General features: G+C 38.5%; 1 long non-coding RNA gene across 1 annotated transcript; it reads right to left on the bottom strand.

Moving 5' to 3' along the window:
- Window positions 1–916: 916 nt before the first annotated feature.
- On the bottom strand, window positions 917–16,247 carry LOC112586941. Its single transcript, XR_003111447.3, has 3 exons — window positions 15,664–16,247; window positions 13,333–13,459; window positions 917–1,264 (listed from the first exon to the last, which is right to left on the bottom strand). It is a non-coding gene; the product is annotated as an uncharacterized LOC112586941 (long non-coding RNA).
- Between the last annotated feature and the right edge of the window lie 811 nt (window positions 16,248–17,058).

Raw genomic sequence — 17,058 nt, 5'->3', positions numbered from 1 at the left:
GTAACAAATAGAATTTAAATTAAAAAAATTAAATTTTAAAAATATTTATAATAAGATCTTTAAAACACCCGACAGCTTGGAAAATATCTAATGAGAACTATGTAAAAACCACAAAATATTACTAAGAGAAATTAAATAAAGAGCTAAATAAACAGTGAGATGTAGTATGTTCACATATTGGGAGTTCAAATTGTAAGGATGTTAGTTTTCATGCTTCATCTAAAGATTCAAGGAAATTCCAAACAAAATTTCAGCAGGTGTGTGTGTGTGTAATCTCTGTGTACACATGGAAACAAGCTAACTTAAATACTATGTGGAAATTTATTTTTTTATTTTTATTATTATTTTTTTACTTTACAATATTGTATTGGTTTTGCCATACATCAACATGCATCTGCCACGGGTGTACACATGTTCCCCATCCTGAACCCCCCTCCTACCTTCCTCCCCATACCATCCCTCTGGGTCATCCCAGGTCACCACCCCAAGCTTCCTGTATCCTGCATCAAACCTGGACTGGTGATTCATTTCTTATATGATATTATACATGTTTTAATGCCATTCTCCCAAATCATCCCCCCCACCCCACAGAGTCCAAAAGACTGTTCTATACATCTGTGTCTCTTTTGCTGTCTCGCATACAGGGTTGTCATTACCATCTTTCTAAATTCCATATATATGTGTTAGTATACCATATTGGTGTTTTTCTTTCTGGCTTACTTCACTCTGTATAATAGGCTCCACATTCATCCACCTCATTAGAACTGATTCAAATGCATTCTTTTTAATGGCTGAGTAATACTCCATTGTGTATATGTACCACAGCTTTCTTATCCATTCATCGGCTGATGGACATCTAGGTTGCTTCCATGTCCTGGCTATTATAAACAGTGCTGCGATGAACATTGGGGTACACGTTAAAAGATTAATAATAGCTCTGACTTCATTAAAAAAAATTGGAAAACTTACACTACTGGATATGTTACTCTAATTAAGACAGTGATGTATTAAACAATAAGAGAATCAAGAGTAAGAATAATCGAGAGCAGAGCAGGAAGTCCAATACTCTCTTTCCCCTCAGGGAGACACTGACCCAACAATAATACAGGAACCAATTCCCTTTGTGAGAGACCTAGAAGCCAATTAATAGACTTCTATACAGCAGGCAAGCTCAAAGAGGGAAGGAAAACTCATGGCACTCACCATAATTCTTCCCCCTGCTCAACATGACACAATCAGAAGATTCCCAGATCTCAGCTTCTCCCTGGTGAGAGAAAGAGAAGAATGAAACATGTCTAACATTTAGATTTTGGGCGAGGGGGCTACCTGAAAGACTGGTTTCTATCTTGTCTTAATCTAAGCACTGTTAAGAAAGAGCACCAGACTGGAAGTCAGTGAGAACAAAGACACTATTTTGAGGCACTCACTCCCCATAGACCATTCCCCAGCTCAGTGGATCATGCAGGGGGGTGGGGGGGGGAACAATTCTTGACTTCTCCCTGGAGAGAGAGAGAGTTGGAACATACATCCAGCATTCCATCTTTTCTGTGGGCTGCCTGAGGACTGGTATCTCTCTCCTGCCTCAGAGCACTGATGGGACATGATATACTCTAGATCTCTAGATGCCTGGGGTTTGCTGAACAATACAAGAGAGCTAGGCAGCACACTGCTGCTCCAAAGTACCTGCAGAACAGCAGAAAGAGAGAGGCTGATACAGCTGCAGACCTCTCCCTCCAGGGAAGGAGAGAGGAGCATATGCCCCAAGACTCTTATTGAGAACTGAAAGAGGAAAAAAAAAAAAAATCTGCCAAACAAGAATACTACATCCTGCAAAACTGTGCTTTCCAAATGGAGGATAAACAAAGCTGAGGGAATTCATCATCACTGGGCTTGTCTTACAATTTCATTTTCATTTATTCATCTAGGGTAAATTTGTACCCATACACAGTAAAAATAAAATCACATAGGAAAAAAATAATTTTCATGACATTATTCATAAAATTTGAATAAAAAATAAGTTCATAAAGAGTAGGATGGGTAAATCATAGTTTATATGATAGTATACTGCTGATGGTTAAATAGGAGAGTGAAAAAGTTGGCTTAAAATTCAATATTCAAAAAACTAAGATCATAGTAACCAGTCCCATCACTTCATGGCAAATAGATGGGGGAAAAATGGAAACAGTGGCTTTATTTTATTGAGCTCCAAAATCACTGCAGACAGTGACTGCAGCCATGAAATTAAAAGATGCTTGCTCCTTGGAATAAAAGCTATGACAAACCTTGACAGTCTATTAAAAACCAGAGATATTACTTTGCCAAAAAAATGTCTGTATAGTCAAAGCTATGATTTTTACAGTAGTCATGTACAGATGTGAGAGTTGGACCATAAAGAAGATTGAGATGCTTTCAAATTGTGGTGCTGGAGAAGACTCTTGAGAGTCCCTTGGACTGCAAGCAGATCAAACTAGTCAATCCTAAAGGAAATCAGTCCTGGATATTCATTGGAAGGACTGATGCTGAAGCTGAAGCTCCAGTACTTTGGTCACCTGATGCAAAGAGTCAACTCATTGGAAAAGACCCTGATGCTGGGGAAGATTGAGGGCAGGAGGAGAAGAGGGTGACAGAGGATAAGATGGTTGGATGGCATCATCAACTCAACAGACATGAGTTTGCGCAAACTCTGGGAGATAGTGAAGGACAGAAAAGCTGGGCATGCTGCAGTTCATGGGGTGGCAAAGAGTCAGACACAACTGATCAAATGAACAACATGATAGTATATTACATAGCAACAGAACTGAGCAAATTATTGTTACATGCACCATCATGGATGAATCTCATAAATGTAATGTTGATTTACAATAGCCTGACACAAAAGAATGATTTCTGTATGATTCTGTTTTCATAAAATTCAAAACAGGCAAAACTAATCTACAGTGCTTAAACTTAGTCATTACTTTTGGAAACGTGACAGGAAATAGTGAAAGAAAGGGGCACAAAGGGAATTTCTGGTGTCAGGTCATATCCTAGCTTTAATCTGAGTTGTAGTTATGTAGGTGGGTTCATTTTGTGATAAGTCATCAAGATATATGGAGAAGGCAATGGCACCCCACTCCAGTACTCTTGCCTGGAAAATCCCATGGACAGAGAAGCCTGGTAGGCTGCAGTCCATAGGATCGCTAAAGTCAGACACGATTGAGCGACTTCACTTTCACTTTCATGCATTGGAGAAGGAGATGGCAACCCACTCCAGTGTTCTTGCCTGGAGAATCCCAGGGATGGCGGAGCCTGGTGGGCTGCCGTCTATGGGGTTGCACAGAGTCGGACACAACTGAAGCGACTTAGCAGCAGCAGCAGCATCAAGATATAAATTTATGATTTGTAAATTTTCCTACGTCAAGAAAAAGGAATACACTAAAAGGTATTCCTGCCACTACTGACTCTGATCCACTGGGCACCCATATCTACAATTCAACCCAGGATAATCACATTTTTCTATTTGGCTCCCTCTGCATTGTTGTTTTATGTTTTTTAATTAAGCTTTTTAAATGTAATTTTAGGGCTTTTCCCTCATAGCTCTGTTGGTAAAGAATCCGCCTGCAATGCAGGAGACCCCAGTTCGGTTTTGGGTCAGAAAATCCACTGGAGAAGGGATAGGCTACCCACTCCAGTATTCTTGGGCTTCCCTTGTGACTCAGCTGGTAAAGATTCCACCTGCCATGCAGAAGACGTGGGTTCGATCCCTGGGTTGGGAAGATCCCCTGGAGAAGGCAAAGGCTACCCACTCCAGTATTTTGGCCTGGCCTAATTTTAGATTAACATGCAGTTATAAAAAATAATATAGAAACATCCAGTTTTCCCCAATGGTAACATTTTGTAAAATTATAGCAATATAGTAACCAGGATACTGACACTGATATAGTCAAGATACAGAACAGTTTCATCATCACAAGGATCCCTCATGTTGACTTTAATAATCATATCTACTTCCCTGCTGTCCTAATGCCTGGCAACTGCTAATCTAGTCTTCATTTCCATAATGTTGTCATTTTAAGAGTGTTATATAAGTGGAATCGTATAGTATGCAACCTATTGAGATGGGCTTTTTTAGCTGAGCATGCAAAGTGAAACTGAAAATGTTAGTCGCTCAGTCATGTCCGACTCTTTCCAATCCCATAAACTGTAGCCCATCAGGCTCCTCTGTCCATGGAATTCTCCACGTAAGAATACTGGAGTGGGTTGCCATTTCCTTCTCCAGGGGAACTTCCTGAGCCAGGGATCGAACCCTGATCTCCTGCATTGCAGGCAGATGCAGGAAATGCATCCAGGTTGTAGTATATTACCAGTTCTTTCCTTTTTACTGAAGAGCAGTATTTCTTGGTATGGATATTCCACAATTTGCTCAACCTATTGTTTCCAGTTTGGGGCTATTACAAATAAAACTACTATAAACATTTGTGTACAGATTTTTATGTGAACATAAGTCTTCATTTATCTGGTTTAAGGGTCTAGGAGTATTACTGTTATATCCCATGGTAGATGCATATTTAGTTTTTTTAAAGAAACTGTCAAAACTATTTTCCAGAGTGGTTGTACCAGCTTACATTTCCATCAGCAGTGTATGATTGGTCCAGTTTCTCTGTATTCTCCTCAGGATTTGCTGCTGTCACAACTTTTTATTTTATCCATTCTGATAGGTGTATACTGATATTATCATGTGGTTTTAGTTTGAATTCCTCAGTTGTCTACTGATGTTGAACATCTTTTCAAGTGCTTAATTTGACATTTGTTTATCTTCAATGAAATGTCTATGCCTTTCACAGTTGTACTAACTGGATTGTTTGGATCTTTTTTACGGTTGAATTCTGAGAGTTCTTTATATATCCTAGATACTAGTCTTTTGTCTAATGTGTGGCTACTCCTTTGTCAGAAACATGTGTTTTTTCCCATTCTTGAAAATGTCTTTTTATCTTAACAGGTTCTTTCAGAGAGCAAAAATTTTTTAATTTTGATAAAGTCCAATATAGCAATTTTCCCTTTTGTACATTGCTCTTTGGTGTCAAACCTATGAACATTTGCCTAGTATCAGGTCCTAAAATTTTCTATGTTTTCTTGTAGAAGTTTATAGTTTTATGTCTTATGCTTAAGCTTGTGATTCATTTTAACTTTTATAAAGTATGGGGCTTAGGTTGAAGGGTTTTTTTTTTAACCTATGGATGTCCAATTGTCCCAAGACTATTTGATGAAAATTCTATCTTAAGTCTATTAAGTTGTTTTTGCAGTTTTGTCAAACCTCAGGCATGTTTGTGGGTATTTCTATGTTCTCTATTCTGTTCCAATGTCTATGTCTATCCCACCACCATTACCACACAGTTACTATTATTTCATCTATTAGTCAGTTCAGTTCAGTCGCTGAGTCGTGTCCTACTCTTTGCAACCCCAGGGACTGCAGCACACCAGGCCTCCCTGTCCATCACCAACTACCAAAGTTTACTCAAACTCACGTCCATTGAGTTGGCGATGCCATCCAACCATCTCAGCCTCTGTCGTCCCTTTCTCCTCTTGCCTTCAATTGTTCCCAGCATCAGGGTCTTTTCAAATTTCTCAGCTCTTCACATCAGGTGGCCAAAGTATTGGAGTTTCAGTTTCAACATCAGTCCTTCCAATGAATGTTCAGGGCTTATTTCCTTAAGGATTGACTGGTTGGACTCCTTGTAGTTCAAGGGACTCTCAAGAGTCTTCTCCAACACCACAGTTCAAAGCATCAATTCTTCAGTGCTCAGCTTTCTTTATAGTCCAACTCTCACTTCCCATGGATGGAGGAGCCTGGTAGGCTGCAGTCCATGGGGTCGCTAGAGTTGGACATGACTGAGCGACTTCACTTTCACTTTTCACTTTCATGCATTGGAGAAGGAAATGGCAACCCACTCCAGTGTTCTTGCCTGGAGAATCCCAGGGACAGGGGAGCCTGGTGGGCTGCCATCTATGAGGTCGCACAGAGTCGGACACGACTGAAGCGACTTAGCAGCTGCAGCACATCCATACATGACTACTGGGAAAACCATAGTCTTCACTAGACAGACTTTTGTTGGCAAAGTAATGTCTCTGCTTTTTAATATGCTGTCTAGGTTGGTCATAAACTCTCTTCCAAGGAGTCTTTTTATGTTATGGCTGCAGTCACCATCTGCAGTGGTTTTGGAGCCCAAAAAATAAAGTCTGACACTGTTTTCACTGTTTCCCCATCTATTTCCCATGAAGTGATAGGACCAGATGCCATGATCTTCATTTTCTGAATGTTGAGCTTTAAGCCAACTTTTCACTCTCCTCTTTGACTTTCATCAAGAGGCTCTTTAATTCTTCTTCACTTTCTGCCATAAGGGTTCTGTCATCTACATATCTGAGTTTACTGATATTTCTCCCAACAATCTTGATTCTAGTTTGTGCCTCATCCAGCCCAGCGTTTCTCATTATGTACTCTGCAAATAAGTTAAATAAGCAGGGTGACAATATACAGCCTTAAAGTACTCCTTTTCCTATTTGGAACCAGTCTGTTGTTCCATGTCCACTTCTAACTGTTGCTTCCTGATCTGCATACATGTTTCTCAAGAGGCAGGTCAGGTTGTCTAGTATTCCCATCTCTTTCAGAATTTTCCATAATTTACTGTGATCCACACAGTCTAAGGCTTTGGTATAGTCAATAAAGCAGAAGCAGGTGTTTTTCTGGAACTCTCTTGCTTTTTTGATGATCCAGCTGATGTTGGCAATTTTATTTCTGGTTCCTCTGCCTTTTCCAAAACCAGCTGGAACATCTGGAAGTTCACAGTTCATGCACTGTTGAAGCCTGGCTTGGAGAATTTTGCACATTACTTTACTAGCTTGTGAGATAAGTGCAGTAGTTGGAGCACTCTTTGGCATTGCCTTTCTTTGGGATTGGAATGAAAACTGACCTTTTCCAGTCCTGTGGCCACTGCTGAGTTTTCCAAATTTGATGGCATATTGAGTACAGCACTTTCACAGCATCATCTTTTAGGACCTGAAATAGCTTAACTGGAATTCCATCATCTCCACTAGCTTTGTTCGTACTGATGCTTCCTAAAACCCACTTGACTTCACATTCCAGGATATCTGGCTCTAGGTGAGTAATCACACCATCATGATTGACTGGGTCATGAAGATCTTTTTTGCGCAGTTCTTCTGTGTATTCTTACCACCTCTTCTTAATATCTTCTGCCTCTGTTAGGTCCATACCATTTCTGTCCTTTATTGAGCCCATCTTTGCATGAAATGTTCCCTTGGTATCTCTAATTTTCTTGAAGAAATCTCTAGTTTTTCCCATTCTATTGTTTTCCTCTATTTCTTTGCACTGATCACTGAGGAAGGCTTTCTCATCTCTCCTTGCTATTCTTTGGAACTCTGCATTCAAATGGGTATATCTTTTCTTTTCTCCTTTGTTTTTTGGTTCTCTTCTTTTCACATCTATTTGTAAGGCCTCTTCACAGGACATTTTGCCTTTTTGCATTTCTTCTTCTTGGGGATGGTCTTGCTCCCTATCTCCTGAACAATGTCACAAACCTCCATCCATAATTCATCAGGCACTCTTCTATCAGATCTAGTCCCTTAAATCTATTTCTCACCTCCACTGTATAATTGTTAGGGATTTGATTTAGGTCATACCTGAATGGTCTAGTGGATTTCCCTGCTTTCTTCAATTTCAGTCTGAATTTGGCAATAAGGAGTTCATGATCAGAGCAACAGTCAGCTCCATGTCTTGTTTTTGCTGACTGTATAGAGCTTCTTCATCTTGGATGCAAAGAATATAAACAATCTGATTTCAGTGTTAACCATCTGTTAATGTCCATGTGTAGAGCCTTCTCTTGTGTTGTTGGAAAAGGGTGTTCGCTATGACCAGTGCATTCTCTTAGCAGAACTCTTATTAGCCTTTGCCCTGCTTCATTCTGTACTACAAGGCCAAACTTGCCTGTTACTCCAGGTGTTTCTTGACTTCTTACTTTTGCATTCAAGTCCCCTATAATGAAAGGACATCTTTTTTGGGTGTTAGTTCTAGATGGTCTTGTAGGTCTTCATAGAACCATTCAACTTCAGCTTCTTCAGCATTACTGGTCGGGGCATAGACTTGGATTACTGTGATGTTGAATGGTTTGACTTGGAAATGAACAGAGACCATTCTGTCATTTTTAAGATGGATCCAAGTACTGCATTTCAGACCCTTTTGTTGACTATGTTGGCTATTCCATTTCTTCTAAGGGATTCTTGTCCACAGTAGTAGATATAATGGTCATCTGAATTAAATTCACCCATTCCAGTCCATTTTAGTTTGCTGATTCCTAAAATATTGATGTTCACTTTTACATCTCCTATTTAACCACTTCCAATTTGCCTTGATTCATGGACCTAACATTCCAGGTTCCTATGCAATATTGCTCTTTACAGCATTGGACCTTGCTTCTACCACCAGTCACATCTACAAGTGGGTGTTGTTTTTGCTTTGGTCCGTCTCTTTATTCTTTCTGGAGTTGTTTCTCCACTGATCTCCAATAGTATTAGGCACATACCGACCCTGGAGAGTTCATCTTTCAGGGTCCTATCTTTTTGCCTTTTCATACTGTTCATGGGGTTCTCAAGGCAGGAATATTTATTTTAGTTAAAAATAACTCTTCAAATTGGAAAGATAGACTCCCTCTCACTTTAGTTTTCTTTTTTCCAAATAGATCTAGCTAATCTAGTTCTTTTTTCTTTCCATGTAAATTTTGGATAATATTGTCTGTGTCTACAAAAGATATTGCTTGGATATATATTAAGCCTTTCATCAATTTGTGAGAATTGATATTTTTATTATGTTGAGGCTTATAATGCATGAATGCTGCTGCTGTTGCTGCTAAGTCATTTCAGTTGTGCCTGACTCTGTGCAACACATAGATGGCAGCCCACCAGGCTCTTCTGTCCATGGGATTCTCTAGGCAAGAATACTGGAGTGGGTTGCCATTTCCTTCTCCAATAATGTATGAATAGATATTTCTATTTCTGTACATGTTCTTTCTTTCATCAGCATTGTATACTTTTCAACATACAAGTCTTGCACAAGTTTTGTTAGATCTACAATGTAAAATTTCATTATTTTTACGTGATTATAAATGATAGTTCAATTTCAGTGTCCATGTGTTCATTGCTAATATATAAACATATATTGATTTTTATATGTTTATCTTGTATCCTGCGACATTGCTGAACTCAGCTGTTAGAACTTCTCATGTTATATTTGTTTAATCTCACATTTTCTTCTCATTTTTTGACAGTTAAGTCCTTAAGAATCTAAAATATGCTACTTTTATAGTATAAATTTCACATGAATTATATCTGAACCTTTTGAGGGTTAAATTTTACTGACCACTGATTCTTACACATGCATGATTATTTCCATGTGTGTTTTATAATCTGGAGGTTACAATCTCTTTAGTGACACATTATTAGCAGGAACTCAATATAACCTGGTGTGTGCAATTTATGTGATATTACATTTTCTTCTGAAGCACTCAAGGGATAGTATTATCTTAGGACTGATTTTTATGTCAATTAAGAATGTATAGCTGCATTGGTGCATACTCACAAATTAAGAATTAAATGAGAAGAATTTTTTCTACTATGAAAAAAAGTTTTCGCTCTATGCTGATAACAAAAGACTGGGAAAATGCCAGAATTTTTCTGCTCCATTTTGCACACAGCATATAGTCCCTTGAAGGTTTAATATCAGCATCTCTGAGTTCAAATTTCCCACTGATGATAGCCTGCTTTGTTTGACTACCAAGCCCCTTGGTCAGTAACACTAGTATCCAGTCTCTAAGACAACCACAATATCAACTCAGATTTATTTCTTTTGTGTTCAATAGCCCTACCACCCTCCATTTTGGATCATTACTGATTTCCTTTACTTCTTTAAAGTTTAGTTGTGCAGTTGAGGTGATTTATTATACTTTTTCTGCCATAAGGGTGGTGTCATCTGCATATCTGAGGTTATTGATATTTCTCCCAGCAATCTTGATTCCAGCTTGTGCTTCTTCCAGCCCAGCATTTCTCATGATGTACTCTGCATATATGTCGAATAAGCAGGGTGACAATATGCAGCCTTGACGTACTCCTTTTCCTATTTGGAACCAGTCTGTTGTTCCATGTACAACTTCTAACTGTTGCTTCCTGACCTGCATATAGGTTTCTCAAGAGGCAGGTCAGGTGGTCTGGTATTCCCATCTCTTTCAGAATTTTCCACAGTTTATTGTGATCCACACAGTCAAAGGATTTGGCATAGTCAATAAAGCAGAAATAGATGTTTTTCTGGAACTCTCTTGCTTTTTCAATGACCCAGTGGATGTTGGCAATTTGATCTCTGGTTCCTCTGCCTTTTCTAAAACTAGCTTGAACATCTGGAAATTCACGGTTCATGTATTGCTGAAGCCTGGCTTGGAGAATTTTGAGCATTACTTTACTAGCGTGTGAGATGAGTGCAATTGTGCGGTAGTTTGAGCATTCTTTGGCATTGCCTTTCTTTGGGATTGGAATGAAAACTGACCTTTTCGAGTCCTGTGGCCACTGCTGAGTTTTCCAAATTTGCTGGCATATTGAGTGCAGCACTTTCACAGCATCATCTTTCAGGATTTGAAATAGTTCAACTGGAATTCCATCACTTCCACTAGCTTTGCTTGTAGTGATGCTTTCTGAGGCCCACTTGATTTCACATTCCAGGATGTTGGCTCTAGGTGAGTGATCACACCATCGTGATTATCTGGGTCATGAAGATCTTTTTTGATGACACCACCCTTATGGCAGAAAGTGAAGATGCACTAAAAAGCCTCTTGATGAAAGTGAAAGAGGAGAGTGAAAAAGTTGGCTTAAAGCTCAACATTCAGAAAACTAAGATCATGGCATTTGGTCCCATCACTTCATGGGAAATAGATGAGGAAATAGTGGAAACAGTGTCAGACTTTATTTTTGGGGGCTGCAAAATCACTGCAGATGGTGATTGCAGCCATGAAATTAAAAGATGCTTACTCCTTGGGAAGGAAAGTTATGGCCAACCTAGACAGCATATTCAAAAGCAGAGACATTACTTTGCCAACAAAGGTCCATCTAGTTAAGGCTATGGTTTTTCCAGTGGTCATGTACGGATGTGAGAGTTGGACTATGAAGAAAGCTAAGCACCGAAGAATTGACGCTTTTGAACTGTGGTGTTGGAGAAGACTCTTAAGAGTCCCTTGGTTTGCAAGGAGATTCAACCAGTCCATCCTAAAGGAGATCAGTCCTGGTTGTTCATTGGAAAGACTCATTCTGAAACTCCAATACTTTGGCCACCTTATGTGAAGAGTTGACTCATTGGAAAAGACTCTGATGCTGGGAGGGATTGGGGGCAGGAGGAGAAAGGGATGACAGAGGATGAGATGGCTGGATGGCATCACCGACTCGATGGACATGAGTTTGAGTAAACTCCAGGAGTTGGTAATGGACAGGAAGGCCTGGCATGCTGCGATTCATGGGGTCGCAAACAGTCGGACATGACTGAGCGACTGAACTGAACTGTTAATACTTTTTCCAACATTTTGGGATATTATGTAGTATGAATGTTTTAATTCTACTTAGATATACATAGTAATATCAGCTATTATTTTATTATTATTAGACTTTAATATTTTACTTAGATTCTATTATTTAGGCTCATACATGAAATAGGCTTATAATTTTATTTCTTATTCTTTGTAACCAAGGTGATAGCAACTTCTACATAAGTTGGGTGGATTTAATATTTTTCTAATTTCTAGAACAATCTGTATAATATAGAGAGATTCTACTACTTAAATTTTTGGTAAATTCTCCTATAAAATATTCTGGGTCGGAGACTTTACTGGTACAAGGTCTTTTATCACTAGGGCTGTATTTTTTTTTTTTTTGTCAGTAATTATTGGCCCACTCATGTTCTTCCTTTTCCTCATACAAATTTTGGCATTTTCAGAGGTCATCCATTTCATCTATGCTTTAGATTGTTTGCATATATTCCTTCCTAATATGTTTATTTATTTTTAAACCCTTTGCTACCAGTAGTGATATGGAAGTTTTTTTCTGTATTTTGTCTTCTCTCTCGTCTAGTCTCTATCAGTGTTGGTAGAGGTTTATTTGTCATAAAGCATTTAAACCAGCTTTTGATTTTGTTCTTTATTTAATAAATTTAGATACAAAATAATAAAATTAATGTCTTTCAGACACATTGGTTATAAAGATACTTTCTATAGCTATAAATTCAAAATGCTACATGCTAAGTCGCTTCTGCCATGTCCAACTCTTTGTGACCCCACAGCCTGTAGCCCACCAGGCTCATCTATCCATGGGATTCTCCAGGCATGAATTTTGGAGTGGGTTGCCATTTCCTTCTCCTATAAATTCAAAATATAAAGCGAATCAAAAATTTATTTACATTTAGACAGTGCTAAAAATCAATGATTTCTTTCTTATTACAACCAGTATTTTCACTTGTCTAGCCTTCTTGCACTCATCACCAGAATCTGATCATCCGTATGACCCATTGCCACGATGAACAATCCACTGGAACACTCAAAGCACGTGAGTTGCTCAGGCAACAGCTTTATTCCAGCAGTTAGCAGATCAGGACAAACAGCATTTTCCATAATATAAACCACGCTTCCTAAGCAAAAACAAAAGTCATATCCACTTCCATTGATAAAAATGTATACTGTGGGAGAAGGCCCTGTACTCACTTTTTTTAAAAAAAAGGTAGAAAGCAAGGTGAATTCTTTCTGAATTTTTCCACAAGGGAAATGAAACTAAGAAGCACAGGATTTTAAAATTAAAAGTGACCACAGAAGTCAAACCATTCATCACCCTCATTCTGCAGGTGAAGAAGTCATGGCCTAGAGAATTGACACATATTAATACTAGATGACACACGAAAACCAGAATTCAGTCAGATCAGTGACTACAACCTGATAACAAAATGAATATTTTTCCCTTACTACAACTTACCAGGAAAGAAGCAAAATTCCAGGAATGAGAAACTTGAGAATGATGAATGGAGGATGGAAAATGGGAAGTGCAAGATGGAAAACTCTTAGGGAAGAGTCCTACTAAAATTAAAGAGGAATTTTAACAAGGACAGACAAATTTGAGAACACTAAGTTCCCACTTGATAATAAATAAGAATTGACTTTTTTATTCATGTCGCTTCTATAAATCAAAGCCAAAGGGCCCATTTGTATTTTGTTACTCAAATTGGTATTACCATTCTCATTGTTCAAACACTGACTGAATATTTACCTGCAAGTTATCTTTGCAGTTATGAAGGATGTGGCACAGGAAGAAAGGCAAACAGAAAGCAAGCATCAATGTTTCTTTTATTAGGAAATGCTAAGTTGTGCCAGTGTTTCTTTGTCACATTTGCAATCTAGGAGGGAGATGGAAAAAACATATTGCAATTTAAACTCAGAGCCTGATTATCAATGACCTTTAAACCCTGAAACCAGTGTTACTGCCCACATGGTAAATGCAATTATAAAATTTGATTTCCTATATGTTGTAGGCAATGAAACATTTTAATTGACACTGATATATATTTGTAATAAGTTCTGTATAAATTAAAAATCAATGCCAATTTCAACTCCCTGGGTAATTTTTTATTGAATATGCAAAGATTTCATGGGGGCCGGACATTTGCAAATAGCAAAACAACAAAAAACAAATTTGACACAGAACTCAACTATTCTAAACCCAGAAATGGTATCTGGCTACAAGGCTTACCAAAACCATTAAGCAAACTTGCCAAACCTAAGTTTGCCTCATAGTTTCGGGAGATTCCCACAATGTTATAGCAGGTAGGCGCCCTCAATTGCTTCACTATTTCTCCACTCACAGTCAGACTAAACCAGCAGCACAACCTGATTCCTTCTCTTTGCTGAAACCCTTCTATTCTGCTTTAACTGAGACACTGCTGAACGTAATGGAGCTGCCTTCACTGTAGTCAGGCTGGGTACCTGTATTCAGAGACCACACACTGTCTGAGATGCGTCATGCCTAAAACACTGACCCAAGTTCCTGTGACCAGGGTTTGATGGAACTACACTAACCAGAAAACTCAGCATGCATGGAACATGTGTGAACATGCATTCATCCATGCAAGAACACCCACACATATGTGTGCACACATGCTCATCAAGTAATTGGTAAGAGGGCTGCAGTTGAGATTGTTCTGACTTCCAGCTGGCATTTCTGGGCAGGCAGTTCTCAGCACCTTCTGGCACCAGTGAGGGAGACAGCATTGTGCTGGGCTCTCAGGGTTTCAGAGCACAAAGTGAAAACAAGGCTCTCCTGAAAGGCAACCAGCCCCTCTCTAGTGCAGCCACTCAAGCGCTTCCTTTCTTTCTCAACTTTTGGCTAGAAGTGAACAGCACATTACATACAGCAAAGCTTGCAACTGGGAAAGCTGTCAGGGCTATTGTTTTCTTTCTCTTCTCCACACTGATTTCATCTGAGACTGAACATCACAGCAATTATGCCTGTCAGCTCTAGACCTTAACTTCCTATACGATTTTGAAAATGTCCCTGTTAACGTGAGGCCATCTGGAGATGGGTCCTCTTTATGAATTCCCATATGTATGCAATCAGACCCAGTGGGTGACTACAGTGGTATCATTTAAATGTTCTTTTTCCAGGGGTCCAAACCAGGTAGCATATCTCATAATGATAAATCTGAAAATGAGGATTATGTGCTTATGTTAAAAAGAAAAGGCATATAAGTGAATTGTGTAGCAATAGAAACTGTGTCTGACTTGGTTGTGAAAACCTGTACAAGACTAATGTATGACCTAATTTCTATAACATTTTTATATTTATTTGTGATATATATACATATTTATGACTATAACACTCAATAAAGGCATGGTAAGATATAGGTTTTTATTTACTTTTCACATATCTATATTTTATAAGCTTTCTTCAGTAATTTTGCATTACTTTTACTATAGAATCTTCTTTTAATTTTAAGCTAGCATGAGATGAGCTACAGGAAGTGCGTATAAGGAACATAAGTCTCCTTTTATAGACGCAGAATATCCAAGCATATATAAACAGAAGGAAATGTACAATTGTATGTAAGTAAACATCCCTAGAGCTCAGAAAATAGAGTTAAGCTTGTGAAAGTAGCAGAGCTGGAACTGTCTCCCCAGAATATTTATATGCACCCACAAAGATATTTATATAAACTCGCCATCCATCCACAACTTCCCAAGTTACTTTTTTGTCATTTTTGCAGTCCTGATGGCTCAGCAGAGTCCCTTTACAATACTGAGTACCCTATCCTAACTCTGACATATAAATTCAGATGGCAAGGAATTATCATATGGGGAATCTTCTCTGGTAAAAGCTCGAAAAACAAAATGCCTATCAAACTTTTCCAAATGCTATGATTTTTTAAGAGAAACGAGGAACCAAGAGAAAACAGGGAATGGTTAAAACAAAACAAAAAAATACTATTTTCTTCTTTCGATTCAAAAGTGTTAAATCGTAACTGCCTTGTAAATCTCTATCAATTTGTGCTCCATGTAAATCTCAAACGGGAATTCTCTTAGAAAACCTTCCCTAGAAAGTACTTACCAGGATGTTTATACAGTCATTGCTGGTAGGTTTTTCTCGGCAGGAAAAAAGTCACGGTTGCAGTTCCAATCTTTAGAGGGTACAAAAATGTATTTCAGGAGGCAGTAAGCCTTTTCACTAAAAAAAAGAAAGAAAAAAAAGACTTCAGTTCTAACCATAATTATATTCTCACAAAGAAATTGAGAAATGGGATTTTTCTTTATTGGTAGATCAATGGCTTTATCCAAGCAACAGTTCATGAATAAATCTCTTTTTAAAGATCTAAAATGTGACACAAGCTCATTATTAGAAAATATTCAAATAACTAAGCAGATAGCTTTAAGGGGGAAAAAACTGTATTCTGAACCAGAGCTGCATCCTCAATGATGTATCTTTTTTTTAACTATTGGGAAAATACATTTTTGGTTAGACTAAAGTGTATCCTCTTCAAGATCACTTTCCCTACATATTCCAACTGTAACAAAATAATGCAACACTAATCTGTAAGACTTTTTTCAGTAATAGATGTTTTTCTTCAGTAAATCAATGCAAAGGCTAATTGGGGTGGAAGGTGACTATCTCTCTTGGTTATAAATACATTTGCATTGCTATCAATCTTTTCCACTACCAATGTTAAACGAGGCTGAACAACCTAGGGGAGGGGAAAAAAAAAAAAAAAAGTTCAATGTTAACATGTAGTAAATGCTGCCATCAAGTGGCCAAATAGAGAGTTGCTCTAACAAAAATAAAGTCAGCTAAATTACTAACACAATGTTTAAAACCTGGATCCAATCTTATTTCGAGTTTGACAAGTATTTTTATCATAAAGAGGGGATTTATAGTAAAAGTGAAGGTCGTTCAGTCGTGTCCGACTCTTTGCGATCCCATGGACTATACAGTCCATGTAATTCTTCAGGCCAGAATATTGGACTGGGTACCCTTTCCCTCAGAGAAGGCAATGGCACCCCACTCCAGTGCTCTTGCCTGGAAAATCCCAGGGATGGGGGAGCCTGGTGGGCTGCCATCTATGGGGTCACACAGAGTCGGACACGAGTGAAGCAACTTAGCAGCAGCAGCAGCCTTTCCTTTCTCCAGGGGAATCTTCCCGACCCAGGGATCAAACCCAGGTATCCTACATTGCAGGCAGATTCTTTACCAGCTGAGCCTCAAGGGAAGCCATTTATAATAAAGAAGTACTTTAAAACTACTACCTGAGGGCCAAAAGTGGCCCATGGTCTGTTTCTGTATGGCCCACAAGCTAAAACTGTGGCCTGCAAAAATCTGAGAAAAAAAAAAAAAAGATTACAATACCCCCTGTAAGTGAATATTCTTTAGTTCTGGGTACATTATTACTAAATCATATATCCTTAACCCAAAGCCCATCTATGATGATATGCTGGGTGACATTGAACTTGA

Source organism: Bubalus bubalis, chromosome 9, assembly GCF_019923935.1.
Source record: "Bubalus bubalis isolate 160015118507 breed Murrah chromosome 9, NDDB_SH_1, whole genome shotgun sequence".
Lineage (NCBI taxonomy): Eukaryota > Metazoa > Chordata > Mammalia > Artiodactyla > Bovidae > Bubalus > Bubalus bubalis.
Note: the sequence above shows the minus strand (reverse complement) of the source record. Positions and strands in the feature narration are given on the sequence as shown.